At 44.4% G+C, this 18,120-nt stretch overlaps 1 protein-coding gene and 1 long non-coding RNA gene across 7 annotated transcripts in view; one reads left to right on the forward strand and one right to left on the reverse strand.

Moving 5' to 3' along the window:
- The window catches only part of Tjp1 (tight junction protein 1), a 244,817-nt gene that overhangs the window by 194,254 nt on the left and 32,443 nt on the right, over positions 1–18,120 (reverse strand). The window lies entirely within an intron of this gene.
- LOC134485126 (uncharacterized) lies at positions 11,855–17,219 on the forward strand. The gene is made up of 3 exons (XR_015646874.1): positions 11,855–11,908; positions 12,318–12,424; positions 16,655–17,219. It is a non-coding gene; the product is annotated as an uncharacterized LOC134485126 (long non-coding RNA).

Raw genomic sequence — 18,120 nt, forward strand, 5'->3', positions numbered from 1 at the left:
AACCAGCACACCCTGGCTGTAAACGGCAAGGTTAATCCCTGGGAATGTTGGCAGTGTCCACCCTTGCCAGCAGCTTCCTGAGACATTGTTTCATTTAATAGACACCAGTCATGCTAAACAAGCCAAGGGTGGGTTCTGCCACACAACCAAAGTTTCACGTCTCTTGTCTGGAGTGGCTTGTTTTTGTTTTGTTTTGTTTTGAGACATGACAGCTCTGGCTGTCCTGAAACCTACTTTGTAGACCAAGCTAGTCTCAAACTCAGAGATCCACTTGCCTCTGCCTCCCAAGTGCTGGGATTAAAGGTGTGCCTGGCTCTAGAGTGTGGTTTATAGGTATAGACCAGAGCATCATCGGTTGCTATGTTATATCCCTCTCGTCTCCCCCACAGTAGTATGTTAGGAAGTGGGGCCTTTAAGAAGTGCTGAGAACTTTGATCTCCAGAGTGGATGGGTTCATTAATGGGTTAATGGATGAATATAGGAGGAGCTTGGCTACTCACGCAAGGTCTCTCTGACTAGGTGGTATGTCTCACGCAAGGTCTCTCTGACTAGGTGGTATGTCTCACGACATGATGCTACAAGACCCCCTCCCAGAGGCTGGTACCATCCCCTGGGATTTCCCAGCCTCCATAACTGTAAGCCAAATAAACTTCTGTTCTTTATACATTACTCACTCTCCAGGATTTTGTTATAATAACAGAAAAATGGACAAAAGATGGTGCTTAGCATAGTATTTTCTGCTTCTGGGGCCACAAAATTCACCTATTTTCTGAAATACACCGTGTAATTTTACATGGATTCCTTACCGACCCCCCCACTGTGATTCCGGGATGATCATTCAGTGGGAGACTGCAGTCTGACATTCATGCCCCTCAACACTGCAGGGCTGTGGTCTCCATTGAGCATCCCTGACTCCAGCACAGAAGGCACCCCAATGCTGCACCACACTGGGAAACCCTCTCAAGTAGGAACTCAGCCTCCCCTGAGCGTCTCACCCAAATCTGTCAAAGTAGGGAGGTACCCTGTGCTCTGCAACATCCCCTCGTCTGCTCTGATTCCTCAAGATGTTTAACGTTAACACATCTGTATGTTCTTATCTTCAGAAGGTGTGTGGGGACAGCATCTACCTGCTGCTGACCCATGATAGCATGTGTTCTGTCGTAGACACTGCCTTTTTTAACAATGAAAATAAAAGAGAGATCTGTTTGCTGCTGTTAAACGTGATGGGAAGCTCCAAGGCACAGGAGCCCTGAGAGTCATCCTCAAACATCCAGAGACACTGTTGTAAGCAGTACCCAGCAGGGTACCTGTCTCCCTGTCAGTAGCTCTCTCCATCCTGGTAGCTTTAAAGTTGGGCAGAATGGTTTGTTCCAGGGTTCAGTGGTGTCTGCCCGTGCTCCCTGGCCCTGCTTCTGCACTGTGATGGCTCACGGTGTATCGTGATGGGACCCATGTGGGTCAGGCTGCTCACCTCACAGCAGCTGAGAAACAGAGAGAGGGGAAGTGCCTGGAGGCCACAGTCCCCTTCAAGGAAGGGAAGCATCCCCCTGTCCACACCTCTTGAAGGACCCCTACAACCTCCCCACCCCAGCAGCTTGCTAAGGACCAAACCTCCAACACGAGGACTTTGAGGGACGATTGGTAGGAGATCACAGTGCACGCTGAGCTGGCAGGCTCTGGTGTGTTGTTCCCCTTCCACCTTTCTGATAGGTCAGACTTTTTTCTGTTTTTACAGTTTTATTGATGTATATTTCACAGACCATAAAACTCACCCACCGAAAGGACAAAGTTCAGTGATTTTTATTATAGAGAGGCAGACCTTGACCACCTCAGGAAAGAAGGCAAACTGGGGGTTAACGCCCTTGTCCTGTGGGTAGCTCTTCTCTCAAGCTCTTATCTTTCTCTCCACTGTTTTGTCTTTGCTGGGTGCTGCACTGAGCAGAGTCCTGGACAGCACCCCCTGGTGACCAGAGGAAGGAGGGAGGAGCCAGGATAACAGGTCTAGGTCAGTACAGCATACCCCCCATACTCACCGTGGCAGAATTAGCAATAAGCTTATTTGTTTGTTTGTTTGGTTTCTGTTGTATGTATATGCAGGTTTTGCCTGCATGGGTATCTGTGCACCCCTTGGAGGCTGGAAGAGCATATCAGACCCCCCCTGGAACTGCAGGTTCAGAAGGTTGTGAGCTGCCGTGTGTGCTAGGAACTGAACCTGGGTCTTTCTTCTAGACTATTTCTCCAGCCCCAAAACTATCTGTCTTATTCAAAGACTAAATAACTCTGAAGAAAAACAAGGTCAAAGGAATGGAAATATTTTTGTGTACTTTTACAGGACAGGCAGGAAGGTCAGAGTCCATCAGCAAACACTGGGGGTATTTTACTTTCCTTTGTTTTTCAACTTGGCTGTGTGATCTTTGCTCTAGTCTCACACGCAGAGAAAGTCCCACAAATAACCACGTGGAACTAACTGAATGAACAATTATTTGCAGGACACTGTGTGTTTAGCGGATAATGACTTAACATCTAACATTTTTGCCTCATTTCTACTTTTAGTTGGTTTTGCCACCTTAAGGAACACTTCTCACAGGTCAGATCAGAAACCACGTCCAACTACGTCATCAAACCTGACAGTGAACAAGTGAACAGGTAAACGTGGTTGGAATGGATGGTCAAACAAGCATCTTGCTGGATAATCACCCTAATAGAAATTATAGAAATTCAAAAGCATTCTAAATGGGTTCTGTTAAGGAAGGACATTTAAAAAAGTGATTAAGAACCCCAAGAAATAAAAAATCTGAAAACTACGAACCGGGCAAATACAAAGGAGAAAAACAACAGAAACACGGCCAAATATACCACACAGGGCATCAGAAGTAAGTACACGGAATGCCACGTCCACTTAGCTGAACTGGAGTTTAAACTGTATAGAAAGACGGCCCCATGAACTCCACAAAAGATGCACTCACAGGGAGGTCAAAAGAAAAATGTCTCTCTACCAAGGGAACTCAGACCCGGGGGCTGGTAGGTGAGGTAATTCAGATCTGTCCTCCCTGTGAAAGCAGAACTATAATGGGTGTAGCCTTCAAGGCATCAGACATCTGGCAGAGGACCAAGAAAACCATCCGAGGCTCTGGGAATGGGGGCTGAGAAGCTGAGAAGCTGCAGCCATGTTCCCAGTGGGAGCAGCCATTCCCTCCAGGGAATGAGGCTGAGCAAACTGGGATTCCACCCAAATCATCGTCGTCCAGAAAGCCAGTCCAGGCCCCCGCCCCCAGAGTCGGGAAGCTGAGTGTCTTCTCCCTCGTCTACACTGGGAGCCCGAAGAAAGAGCCAGAAGTTGGCAGGTGCCCACAGGGATTTGTGGACACTGAGTTACTTTACTCCTTGACTGTGAACTGATGTCACCCCAGGCTGCTGTGGCCAAGAACCTGGAACAAGAACAGACCCACTGGAAGATGACTTCACCCTAGATAACTGATCTGGGATGCTTTCAGCCTTCTGGTGTTCGAGCAGACCTACAAAGAGATGGGATTAAAAGGAGCTGATAGACACCAAGGGTGATGGAAACAGCTTCACAATGGCACCGGTTACTAACATGTGAGAGCAATAGCAAAAATGACGCACTGTGAGCGCAGCAAGGTAGCAGGCAGCCTGACCACTGGGGTGGAGCACTGGCAGCCATGTGGAGGGAGAAGTCATCGTCAAGAAGTGGAGTTTCAGTCACCATTGGGTAAATGCACACTAAGCCTTGTTAACCAGGACCCGCTCAACCACCCACGGCTTACCATTACTTAATGAAGCAGACTGTACGCACAGCCTATGACAGCGTGACTCTATGGTCAGGTTGTGCAACTAGAGCGTGTGCATGTGAACACCAAGAGATGTGCACATAACAAGTCCTACCAGGAAACTTCAGCACTAGAAGCAAGCATGGGGAGCTCTCCCAGCCATAGGTTTTATACACCTGTCTTAATAAATTAATTGATAACTGAAGGAAAGCTTAGTAATGACTCCCAAGACTCTTAAGCCTAACTCAAAGGAAAAAAAACACATTGATTAGAAAACCCACTGAGGTAGACCCAATTGTCATTTTTGAGGGTGGCGGGTGGGGGTAGTTTTAGGAATCAAACCCAGTGCCTCACAGAGGCCAGGCAAGCCGTGGACAAGTTAGGACTGAGCCTTACTCCAGGCCACTCAGAAAAAAAAAAATGAAAAAGAAAAAAACATGCCCTCTATTAAACGATACGGTAAATTTCAACAGCGATCCAAGAGTTTTATCTTACTATGATGAAATAAAAAATTAAGACGAAAAGATAATCCATTTGTCTCTCTTCTTGGATACAGACATGGTGGGCCATCCAGATCGTGGGCTAGAGGAGACTATAAATTATATTAGCAATGCTTAGGAGACATTAGCCTTCTTCCAGTTATCAACTAATTTATTAAGACAGGTGTATAAAACCTATGGCTGGGAGAGCTCCCCATGTTTGCTTCTAGTGCTCAAGTTTTGCTGGTGGGCCTTCTTGTGTGCACATTCCTTGGCATTCACGTGCATGCACTCTAGATGCCCAACCTAGCTGTAGTCTGGGAAGCTGGATAGTGAATAAATGTGAGTCAATTAACTTACTGCTTAAAACGTTCCATGTTTTAATGCACATTGGAGAAGAAAATAATAATCCCCAAGCCGGTAATTTAAATATCACTCAAAAAGAGTAAAAACAAAACAACAGAGTATGAGAAATAGGAATGAGGGTTGAGGGACAGATGAGCAGGTAAGAGCACTGCTGCCAATCTCGACATCCTGAGTTCAATCCCCAGCACCCATATGGTGGAAGGAGAGAAGTACCTTCCTCTAGCTGTCCTGTGACCTCCATGTGCGTGCCACTGTAGCACACATACACGCAAACTTATGAATGTAAAACTCAATTTAAAGATGAGGGGAAAATACGTTATCCTAAATGAAAAAATAAAAGAAATAGTTTTTCATAGAAAATGCATAAACAGTACCAAGAACGGAAACAAGCGACACAGAGAGACCGAATTCATGTTCTGCCAGTGAGGATGTTGCCCAGCGGAAGAGCCGGGTGTTTGATTTGTATAAGGTCTTCAGTTCAGTCCTCAGCTCTGGGCGGGGGGGGGGGGGGGGGATTAAACACCATGAGAAGTCCCATGTAAGACAATGGAAAACTCAGGGGAGATGGACAAGTTTAACGAAAAAATATGGTATCACGAGTGAGTCTGTAGTTGGTACAACTCTTGGCTTGTTTGAAGGTCCGTATAATCTGAAACTACTGTGAAACTCAACATAGATAAATTGTGACAAACACCTGGCAGTAATTCTGTCTGTGGCTATGCAAACCGTAAAAGCAGGAGGACAGCTGGAAAAGAAGTATCCCTCTGAGTGAGTCAGTATGGTTTGCCTGCCACTTGGGGCTGTGCAGGTTTTGTTCTGAAGTTGTACAAATAACTATGTAACTCGTCTCCCTATGTAACAACCGTTTTATAAATAAGAATCCCCAAGAGAAAAAATGAATCAACAAAGAAAACTTGAAGAAAACCTTGAATCTGGAACTTTTATACTTTATCCCTCAAAATACATAAGGATGTCAGTACCGTAAGACTGGCCACACCAGCTCTGGGCCATGTGACCGTCCGGCACCAGCACCAAGCTGTATGACTGACTGTCCAGTTGTACAAACCTTTAAGGTGCAACTACCCCCCCACACAAACACTACAGAGAAAACAAAATGAAGAAATTATTCCTAGCTGACAGAGCAAAGCTGGGAAAACACAGAAACCAAATTGCACAAATACGTGTGAATATCTTCCTAAGATGCATGCAAAATTTTAAATAAGAGATCAGAAAACCCAATTTTGTCGCCTTAACAATACCACCAAGTGCAATTTATCCAAGTAGCATAAAAAAGCATTGAGTAGCATGAAACAGTATTATTCCAGAAAATCTATTAGTGTGTGATTACATAATTCATCACACTGACAGATCGGAGGGGGGGGGGGAAGTGCCTCGTGGCCTCAGCAGGATACAGAACTCTTAACATTCAGCACTCATTGACAACACACTCAGCAAGCTGGACCAGAGGCAGCCTCTCCACTTGATCAGAGCTACGTACGAAGCACACAGCACGTGGTGTTTTCAGTGAGGGAGCATTAAAAACAGTCACTGTAACATATAGACAAGGGTAAGCACCACCTTCACCCAACAGAGTACTGAGGCTCACGGTGTGGAAAAGAGACAGAAAGGTTGGGGAGAAGGATGAGAAAAGAAGACACGGGAGTTGCAAAGGTGGTCTGAAGAAACAGAGGTGAGCAGCTCCTCATGGTACTTTCTCCAAAATTGACCATATAATTGGTCAAAAAACGGGCCTCAACAGGTACAGAAAGATAGAAATAATCCCATGCGTGCTATCGGACCACCACGGCCTAAAACTGGTCTTCAATAACAATAAGGGAAGAATGCCCACATATACGTGGAAATTGACCAATGCTCTACTCAATGATAACCTGGTCAAGGAAGAAATAAAGAAAGAAATTAAAAACTTTTTAGAATTTAATGAAAATGAAGGTACAACATACCCAAACTTATGGGACACAATGAAAGCTGTGCTAAGAGGAAAACTCATAGCGCTGAGTGCCTGCAGAAAGAAACAGGAAAGAGCATATGTCAGCAGCTTGACAGCACACCTAAAAGCTCTAGAACAAAAAGAAGCAAATACACCCAGGAGGAGTAGAAGGCAGGAAATAATCAAACTCAGAGCTGAAATCAACCAAGTAGAAACAAAAAGGACCATAGAAAGAATCAACAGAACCAAAAGTTGGTTCTTTGAGAAAATCAACAAGATAGATAAACCCTTAGCCAGACTAACGAGAGGACACAGAGAGTGCGTCCAAATTAACAAAATCAGAAATGAAAAGGGAGACATAACTACAGATTCAGAGGAAATTCAAAAAATCATCAGATCTTACTATAAAAACCTATATTCAACAAAACTTGAAAATCTTCAGGAAATGGACAATTTCCTAGACAGATACCAGGTATCGAAGTTAAATCAGGAACAGATAAACCAGTTAAACAACCCCATAACTCCTAAGGAAATAGAAGCAGTCATTAAAGGTCTCCCAACCAAAAAGAGCCCAGGTCCAGACGGGTTTAGTGCAGAATTCTATCAAACCTTCATAGAAGACCTTATACCAATATTATCCAAACTATTCCACAAAATTGAAACAGATGGAGCCCTACCGAATTCCTTCTATGAAGCCACAATTACTCTTATACCTAAACCACACAAAGACCCAACAAAGAAAGAGAACTTCAGACCAATTTCCCTTATGAATATCGACGCAAAAATACTCAATAAAATTCTGGCAAACCGAATTCAAGAGCACATCAAAACAATCATCCACCATGATCAAGTAGGCTTCATCCCAGGCATGCAGGGATGGTTTAATATAAGGAAAACCATCAACGTGATCCATCATATAAACAAACTGAAAGAACAGAACCACATGATCATTTCATTAGATGCTGAGAAAGCATTTGACAAAATTCAACACCCCTTCATGATAAAAGTCCTGGAAAGAATAGGTATTCAAGGCCCATACCTAAACATAGTAAAAGCCATATACAGCAAACCAGTTGCTAACATTAAACTAAATGGAGAGAAACTTGAAGCAATCCCACTAAAATCAGGGACTAGACAAGGCTGCCCACTCTCTCCCTACTTATTCAATATAGTTCTTGAAGTTCTAGCCAGAGCAATCAGACAACAAAAGGAGATCAAGGGGATACAGATCGGAAAAGAAGAGGTCAAAATATCACTATTTGCAGACGACATGATAGTATATTTAAGTGATCCCAAAAGTTCCACCAGAGAACTACTAAAGCTGATAAACAACTTCAGCAAAGTGGCTGGGTATAAAATTAACTCAAATAAATCAGTTGCCTTCCTCTATACAAAGGAGAAACAAGCCGAGAAAGAAATTAGGGAAACGACACCCTTCATAATAGACCCAAATAATATAAAGTACCTCGGTGTGACTTTAACCAAGCAAGTAAAAGATCTGTACAATAAGAACTTCAAGACACTGAGGAAAGAAATTGAAGAAGACCTCAGAAGATGGAAAGATCTCCCATGCTCATGGATTGGCAGGATTAATATAGTAAAAATGGCCATTTTACCAAAAGCAATCTACAGATTCAATGCAATCCCCATCAAAATACCAATCCAATTCTTCAAAGAGTTAGACAGAACAATTTGCAAATTCATCTGGAATAACAAAAAACCCAGGATAGCTAAAGCTATCCTCAACAATAAGAGGACTTCAGGGGGAATCACTATCCCTGAACTCAAGCAGTATTACAGAGCAATAGTGATAAAAACTGCATGGTATTGGTACAGAGACAGACAGATAGACCAATGGAATAGAATTGAAGACCCAGAAATGAACCCACACACCTATGGTCACTTGATTTTTGACAAAGGAGCCAAAACCATCCAATGGAAAAAAGATAGCATTTTCAGCAAATGGTGCTGGTTCAACTGGAGGGCAACATGTAGAAGAATGCAGATCGATCCATGCTTATCACCCTGTACAAAGCTTAAGTCCAAGTGGATCAAGGACCTCCACATCAAACCAGACACACTCAAACTAATAGAAGAAAAACTAGGGAAGCATCTGGAACACATGGGCACTGGAAAAAATTTCCTGAACAAAACACCAATGGCTTATGCTCTAAGATCAAGAATCGACAAATGGGATCTCATAAAACTGCAAAGCTTCTGTAAGGCAAAGGACACTGTGGTTAGGACAAAACGGCAACCAACAGATTGGGAAAAGATCTTTACCAATCCTATAACAGATAGAGGCCTTATATCCAAAATATACAAAGAACTCAAGAAGTTAGACCGCAGGGAAACAAATAACCCTATTAAAAAATGGGGTTCAGAGCTAAACAAAGAATTCACAGCTGAGGAATGCCGAATGGCTGAGAAACACCTAAAGAAATGTTCAACATCTTTAGTCATAAGGGAAATGCAAATCAAAACAACCCTGAGATTTCACCTCACACCAGTGAGAATGGCTAAGATCAAAAACTCAGGTGACAGCAGATGCTGGCGAGGATGTGGAGAAAGAGGAACACTCCTCCATTGTTGGTGGGATTGCAGACTGGTAAAACCATTCTGGAAATCAGTCTGGAGGTTCCTCAGAAAATTGGACATTGAACTGCCTGAGGATCCAGCCATACCTCTCTTGGGCATATACCCAAAAGATGCCTCAACATATAAAAGAGACACGTGCTCCACTATGTTCATCGCAGCCTTATTTATAATAGCCAGAAACTGGAAAGAACCCAGATGCCCTTCAACAGAGGAATGGATACAGAAAATGTGGTACATCTACACAATGGAATATTACTCAGCTATCAAAAACAACGAGTTTATGAAATTCGTAGGCAAATGGTTGGAACTGGAAAATATCATCCTGAGTGAGCTAACCCACTCACAGAAAGACATACATGGTATGCACTCATTGATAAGTGGCTATTAGCCCAAATGCTTGAATTACCCTAGATCCCTAGAACAAAGGAAACTCAAGACGGATGATCAAAATGTGAATGCTTCACTCCTTCTTTAAATGAGGAAAAAGAATACCCTTGGCAGGGAAGGGAGAGGCAAAGATTAAAACAGAGACTGAAGGAACACCCATTCAGAGCCTGCCCCACATGTGGCCCATACATATACAGCCACCCAATTAGACAAGATGGATGAAGCAAAGAAGTGCAGACCGACAGGAGCCGGATGTAGATCGCTCCTGAGAGACACAGCCAGAATACAGCAAATACAGAGGCGAATGCCAGCAGCAAACCACTGAACTGAGAATAGGTCCCCCGTTGAAGGAATCAGAGAAAGAACTGGAAGAGCTTGAAGGTGCTCGAGACCCCAAAAGTACAACAATGTCAAGCAACCAGAGCTTCCAGGGACTAAGCCACTACCTAAAGACTATACATGGACTGACCCTGGACTCTGTCCCCATAGGTAGCAATGAATATCCTAGTAAGAGCACCAGTGGAAGGGGAAGCCCTGGGTCCTGCTAAGACTGAACCCCCAGTGAACTAGACTATGCGGGGAGGGTGGCAATGGGGGGAGGTTTGGGAGGGGAACACCCATAAGGAAGGGGAGGGGGGAGGGTGATGTTTGTCTGGAAACCGGGAAAGGGAATAACACTTGAAATGTATATAAGAAATACTCAAGTTAATAAAAAAAAAAAAGAAAGAAAAATTAAATTAAAAAAAAAAAAAAGAAACAGAGGTGAGGGCTACTAGAACAGCAGCCACGGGTCTACATACACAGCAGAGCCGGACAATGAATATGAAAGTCATTTAAAAGGCAAAAGTTTACGTAACAAGTTCACTTAGGTAAAATAAACCTTTATTGCACCAGAAGAAAAAGGTGCATCTCTGGGCAAGTAGAATACAAATCATAAACGTAGCAATTCTTCCCATCCTGATCTTTGTTATTTGTAAGCCCACTTGAACTTGTGGGGAGTTTGTGAGAATCTGACAGTGGTTTTAATGCTCCAGAGGAAGGTCAAAGGGTAAGGTAACTGAAGAGAGCCAAGGCACACTGGCAAGCATTTGCCCTGCCAGAATCCAGGAAGTGTGAAGGGTTAGCAAACGTGGCTTACTGTGCAACACTAGACAGCGTGTGTAGCTTCCACACAAGAATAAACGGATCCACACCTATACAGACATTGACATTTGGCAGATAAGGTACAAGTGGTAGCATGAAACACTCCATAAAACATCAAGATAACTGGTTTTTCAAACGTAAAATAACAAATCCCAAGTGTGGGATCCTTGTGAATCCACTAGGATTCATGCTAGGATTCACACTAGGGAGTCAGAGGCAGGAGGACCAGTGGTCCCAGCTCATCTTAGGCTACCTAATGAGTTCAAGAATAGTCTAGGGGGCTGGAGAGATGGCTTAGTGGTTAAGAGGTTCCAGAGGTCCTGAGTTCAAATCCCAGCAACCACGTGGTAGCTCACAACCATCTGTAATGAGATTAGACGCCCTCTTCTGGTATGTCTGAAGACAGCTACAGTTTACTCATGTATCATAAATAAATACATTTTTTTTCGGAGCTGGGGACCGAACCCAGGGCCTTGCGCTTGCTAGGCAAGCGCTCTACTACTGAGCTAAATCCCCAACCCAAATAAATAAATCTTAAAAAAAAAAAAAAGAATTGCTGGGCACGTGAGACTTGTTCTACCTATGCCTTCTCCAAAAGGAGCAAGATGCAAGAAGTGAAAGGTGAACTTCCAAGGAGAAAAATACTTATAATTCGTATTACCATCAGCAGAGACACAAGAATGCAAGGAACTCCCACAAACCAACAGTCAATCTCTGAATAATTTCACTGTTTTTTTGTTTCATAACCTTTACTGGATTTGTTCGCAGACGTGTTCATCACAGAGTGTATAAAGTGCACTCTGATTACCGTAACTCTCCTTCCCATCTAATTTTCGCGCTCCTGTTGCACACTCCTCTTCCCTACAAGTTCATTTCTCCGGTCTCCATGGTTTTGTCTGGTTTGGTTGGGTCGGGGAACCTACTGTCTTTAAGCGGCCACAGGTTTAGAAACATCCATTATAGTCCTGTGGGCGTCTCAGTGAGTACACAACTAAACCCAATGTCTGTTCTGCCCAGAGGCCATCAGTAGCCAATCATTAACCAGGAAAGGGTCACAAGCCCCGCCCCAATCCTTGACTGACTTCTAACATGTCCAGTCCTGTGCAGGCCCCTGATAGCCAGAGGTATCGGCTGTGAGGTCCCTTGTTTGGCTGTGCTATGCTGGTAATACAGCGCTTAACGGCGTTTTCCCCTAACTTGTAAGTCTCACAATCTTTCTTCACCCTCTTCCATGATGATCCCTGCCTGAGCCTTGGCGGTGACAGAGTATATATGTCCTGTTTGGGGCTGAGCATTCAGCTAGCACTCCTGGCACCCTGAGCAGCTGTATGTCTCTGTATTCACCACCTTTCCCAGCCGCAAAGAGAAACTTCTCTGACTGGGGCTGGAAGTAGTATCTGTCTGTGGGTATAAACATACATATTTAAAAGGAAGCTTGGCACGGTGACAATTTAGCAGGTATCAAGTTTGCCCCTGAGGCCTAAGACCTCCTCCGCAGTGGGTTTTTGACCAGATGGCGTACCTGGGGAACTCTTAAGCCCTCTCGCAGTTTTTTTGAAGTTTTAATTTAATTTAATTTAGTTTTTTTTTTTTTTTTTTTTGAGACAGGGTTTCTCTGTGTGGCCCTGACTGTTCTGGAACTCCCTCTGAAGACCAAGCTGACTTGAAACTCAAGAGATCCACCTGCCTCTGCCTCCCTAGTACTTCGATTAAAGGTATGTGTGTCATTACCGTCTACCCCCATGACCTCTAGCAGTTTTTTTTTTTTTTTAACACAAAACCTCTTTGTTTTTATTCCACCTGTTATTTAACATTTGGGAGTTTTTCTGTACTTTGCTTCCGGTGAAAACTCATAAACATTTATACATATAAGTGTGTATGTATATGTGTGTGTGTGGGGGGGGGGGTGAAAATGGGTAGGTGAGGTCCAGGAATGTTCACTTGATACTCAAGAGGTTATAGAAGGGAAATAAGAGTGAGGACTAAATGTGAGGCTGAGGACCATCTTAGAAATAAACCAGCAGTGGTGGTGGCACACGCCTTTAGTCCCAGAACTCTGGAGGCAGAGGCAGGCAGATCTCAGAGTTCCAGGACAGCCTGGTCTACAGAGTGAGGCCCAGAACAGCTGGGGTTACACAGAGAAACCCTGTCTCCAAACAAACAAATAAGCAGAAAGTTAGAAACAAAGAAAAGGTATTATCATAGCTTGGAGAAAACTAGGAATACTGGAGATCTCAAGGGGAGCTACTAACAAGGAGTCCTGTAAAGAAATAGGGAGTGGGGCTGGGGATTTAGCTCAGTGGTAGAGCGCTTACCTAGGAAGCGCAAGGCCCGGAGTTCGGTCCCCAGCTCCGAAAAAAAAAAAAGAGCCAAAAAAAAAAAAAAAAAAAAAAAAAAAAAGAAATAGGGAGAAGGGCATAAGAAAAGGCCAGCACAAAGTGAGGCACATCTGTGACCCGAGGAGTCGTCGGGGTGGGTAGGAGACAGGAAGATCAAAAGTATAAGGTCAACCTGAACTTACCAGTCAGTCTTCTTTCCAACAAAAGCAAAAGGCAAACAGCAGGAAGGCCAGCACATCGGCAATCAGGAAGATGTCAGATTACAGGAGGCCGGGAGAATGGCTCAGCGTGTAAAGTGCCTGCTGTTCAGGCATGAGGACTTAATTTCAGATTGCCATCCACCATGTAAAAGTTCAGTGGTTTGTGCCTGGAATTCTAGTGTTCGGAAGGCTGCAATAGGAGGATTTGCAAGGGCCAGAGTTATGTTTTATGTTTACAGTACTGTCTTGTTTTGTTTTGAGACAGGGTGTCTTTGTATAGCCCTGGCTGCCTTGGCTGTCCTTGAACTCAGAGATCAACTGGCCTCTGCTTCCCAAGTGCTGGGATTACAGGCATGTACCACCATGGTCTAGCTATTAAATTACTATTTTGAGAAATCTATAAAATGGGTTGGAGAGATGGCTCAGCGGTTAAGAGCACTGATTGCTCTTCCAGAGGTCCTGAGTTCAATTCCCAGCAACCACATGGTGGCTCACAACCACCTGTAATGGGGTTCTGGTGTGTCTGAAGACAGCTACAGTGTTCTCGTATACATGGAATAAGTAAAAATAAATCCTAAAAAAAAAAAAACCAAAACTATAAAACAAACTAACAACCTTCTAAGCTATAAATCCAAGAACGGATGACCTCCTGAAACGATGGGGGTTGTTGTTCATGTAAGATAACAAACCATGTGTTTTCACTTCTGTAAACAAGGTTGGTTGCACCAACTGCACAGGAAGTGCTTGATCACAGGTGGCATGAAGCACTTAAGCAGGATGTTGCTTGTTCCCGACTGGACAAAGGCAGGAAGCACATAGCCTTGTGGGTTTTGCCTTTGTAAGCACCTGATTTACAGAACTTGTAGCCATTCTCTGGGAACCCCAGGTGTGGATCCAGCAAGTGTCCACCATCCCGGCCAGGATTTAGTAAACTTTACTTCAAATCTGGCTCAAAAAATGGTGGTAGTGATCTTATTCTTGCCTGTTGGGATCAACAGAATCCAGAGACTTGCTGGCCCAACCCGTGAAAGAAAGATGACAAATCACATAAGACTATTTTTAAAGACAGTGAGATTTAGTCAAACAGAGAAAAGTATAAATCCTGGAAAAACTGAAGGTTTCTGGAAAAGAAGACAAGGGCACCGTTCCTGGAGGCAGGACAGGGTGGATGGGTTACAGGAACATTCTAGTCAGAAGGAAAAAACCTGAGATCCCAATAGGGACACTTCAAGCCAACAGGGTCAGGACTCCCCCAGGGTTATGGGTAAATTCAGTAACTTAAGCTTTAGGGCCTGTTAAAATTCACCTAAAGTCGTTACCACACACATTTAGCGGTATCCAAAGGCTTGCTAGAAAGATCAAAATCTTTACGTCTGTGCTGTGGTGACCAAGATAAGTGCTAGTGACTGCCTGGGGACTGATGCAGACAGGTGGGTATATGTCCCCTGTAAGAATGCTTCTGCACTGCCAGGCCAAGTGCATAACTGCTAGCTTCAGATACAGAATGAGCAGCAGAACAAAGCAAGGTGAGACAGCCCAGCCCAGGTCTTCCTACCCATCTTACTAGACAAGGCGTACGGTGACTCAGTGTTTTACTTTCTTTCTTTTTTTTTTTTTTTTTTTTTGGTTCTTTTTTTCGGAGCTGGGGACCGAACCCAGGGCCTTGCGCTTCCTAGGTAAGCGCTCTACCACTGAGCTAAATCCTCAGCCCCTTTCTTTCTTTCTTTTTTTTTTTCTTTTTCTTTTCGGGGCTGGGGACCGAACCCAGGGCCTTGCGCTTCCTAGGTAAGCGCTCTACCACTGAGCCAAATCCCCAACCCCGTGACTCAGTGTTTTGTGTAACTCATATTAAGTTTGCTTAGAGAGGCAAGGGTGGGGTCTCCTTGGTCCTCCAAGCTGTTCCACATCTAACCCAGACATCCCCTCTGCCCTATCAAGAGTCGGCCCCACCTTCAGCAACACCAAACCACAACACTAATAGTGACATCTTTGTGTCGCCAACTCAATAAACTAGGGGGGACAAGAATGACCTCTAGCTGTAATTACTCTTTAAGAAGGATCTAAAATGGATGAGTAACAATATTTTTTTTTAAAAATAGACATTTACCTTCCAAGCGTATGCGTAACTGAAGTCCATTATTGAAACATTTGTTAACTTCAAAAGTGGTTTTCAACTTCAAACGCAAACGTGGGCTACAGGCAAAAGCTAATTGCAAGCTTGGTTATTAGCAGGGTGTGAGAGGTGAGGGGATGGGAGGAAGGAATGCTTGCAGAAGGCTTTTGTTCAGCAGTGGATTTCAAAATATCCAAACACAGTTAATTTCTGAAATAGCCGAGAACTTCCTGCACATTAAAATAAATCAGGGCACTAAATGCAAATGTCTTTGAGGTCCTATCAAAGCGATTCAGAGAACAGGCCTCACTTCCTCCCTTGCAGGTATCCAGAGCATGACAGTCAGGGAAGAAAAATGAAGTCACAAAACAATCCCCTCCCAGGCCTCTCAGTCCACATTCCACAGATGTTTCTGCTCTTCGAGCAAATGAACCCTCTCTGTGTTCACACCCACCAGCAACACTTGTAGATGTCTTGGGTCGCTGTAGCATTTAATTCTCTGCCTCCACAATCACCTTCTCTTCCTCCCAAAGATTCTTTATCCTCAAGCTTCTTTAGATACTCTTTTTTTTAAAAAAAGAAAGTCAGTTGATTTTTTTTAAAGACTTATTTATTTTATGTGTATGAGTACACTGCCACTGTCTTCAGACACACCAGAAGAGGGGATCAGATCCCATTACAGATGGTTGTGAGTCACCATGTGGTTGCTGGGAATTGAACTCAGGACCTCTGGAAGAGCAGTCAGTGCTCCTAACCGATGAACCCTCTCTCGCCGTCTCTCCAATCCTCTTCTGCTATTCTAACCGAATTTGAATTCTTCATGTTTAGTTTGTATACATTTTATTCGAGTTATCACTAGAGACTGCATCTAGCATCTAGTTTCTGTCTCTCCTCGGATGAGTCACTACCTTCCTAAGTCCTTGAAATTAACAGACACTAAAAAAAGAAAAGGAGAGGAGAGGAGAGGAGAGGAGAGGAGAGGAGAGGAGAGGAGAGGAAAGGAAAAAGAGCCGGGCTTTAATGGCACAGTTCTTTAAGCCCAGCATTCCGGAAGCAGAAGCAGGCAGGCAGGTGTCTGAGTTCAAGGCTAGCCTCATCTATAGAGTGAATTCCAGGCCAGCCAGGGCTGCACAGAGTCATGAAAACTGGAGCAAAGACAAATCAAATGCCTACTGAATCGTCCGTGGCAGCTCCAAACAAGCGCAAAAACGGTGGCTGCACCATCTGTTTGGTAGTCTTGACCCACTCCCTTCTGCTCACTGGACTTCTAGGCTGTTCTTATCTTTTACACAGAGCCCGAGGCCGTGGTCCCTTCTGAGTCACCTGTCAAGCTCCACCTGGGCTGTGATATGCCCTCACCTAGAATCACAGCTCTCTTGTCTTTTACTGCACTCCTCTTCAAAACCGGTCAAGCCAGCATTCCACTGCTGATTCAGAAGAAGGGCATGGCAGAGTCAGCCAGCTCCCTCCACAGCCGTTCCTGTTCCTGTGAGACCCCAGGCTATTCCCCTCCCTCCATCTCTCAGCAGGACTCTTTTTTTTTTTTTTTTTGATTCTTTTTTTCGGAGCTGGGGACCGAACCCAGGGCCTTGCGCTTCCTAGGCAAGCGCTCTACCACTGAGCTAAATCCCCAACCCCATCAGGACTCTTACTCTTTAGAATATCCACTCTCCCTTTCCAAGCAGAAATCCACTTGGTGAAGCCACCTTCCTCTCACCTACTCCTCTCTGGGGCATTCTCTGTTCCCCTTTCTGGAGACTTTGCATATACTCATCTGTCCTTACCCAGAAGCACCTGAGTCCACCGTCCATGAATATGATTTTTGAAAGGTCAAAAAATTAAAATCGTTTGAAAGTCAGGCATGCTTGCATGTAGTATGTATGTATGTTTGTTTGTATGTATGTATGTATGTATGTATGTATGTATGTATTTGTATTTTACACCTCCAGAAGAAATAATAATATGTTCATGAACTTAATTAAACTAAAGCCTGATGCTTTATTGGTAGCAGAGAAGGCTTCACAGATGCAATGCAGTGATTCACCCCTTCACAGGGTCAGGGTTACCGACAGTCTATTAAAGCTCCCATTTACTTGGTATATTATCTGCCTTCAGACAAGCACAGGGCCGCTTAAATCCCCACTCACCCACTGCTGTCAGCAACTTAAGTGGGCAAAGGGTCACTACTTTTTACGTCTACACTAAAGTCTACCTTCTATGAATTCAGTACAGCTGTGATGGACGACAGCGGCAACGAAATAGAGTGTCTTAGACCAGACTGTTTCAGCAGACAGTCGAACCACACATGCTGGAGAGTGCTGCCCCCCTGTGGCTGGCTGAGAGGCCGCTGCAGCCGGCCGGCCTGCCCTTGGGGCCCACTTCTGCGATGATCACACCAGACTCCTGCTGAAGGGCTGAGAGATGCGCTGCATGGTAGAAGCCTCTTTCCCAGGCTCCGTGTCCTGGGCGATGTGAACACACAACCTGGGTATCCGCTGGAGTGTAGACAGCCAGCTTGCCCTACAATCCCTTAAGTAAGGCTCTCCATAGGGCTGCAGTAAAAAAACTGGAGTAGTCAAGTTCTTAGCCCACAGTGAGGGCCAATTTACATGGCGTTCCCTCCTGTCCACACATGTATCGTGCGTGTGCTGCTTCGGTGCATGAGAGCCGTTAGCTAATATTAAATGTCAAATATGACTGCTCTTGGTACTGACAGTCCAAGAGGCTTCTGGGAACTTGGGGTCTTTGTTGTTTTCTCT

Source organism: Rattus norvegicus, chromosome 1 (genome assembly GCF_021556685.1).
Source record: "Rattus norvegicus strain SHRSP/BbbUtx chromosome 1, alternate assembly SHRSP_T2T, whole genome shotgun sequence".
Classification (NCBI taxonomy): Eukaryota; Metazoa; Chordata; class Mammalia; order Rodentia; family Muridae; genus Rattus; species Rattus norvegicus.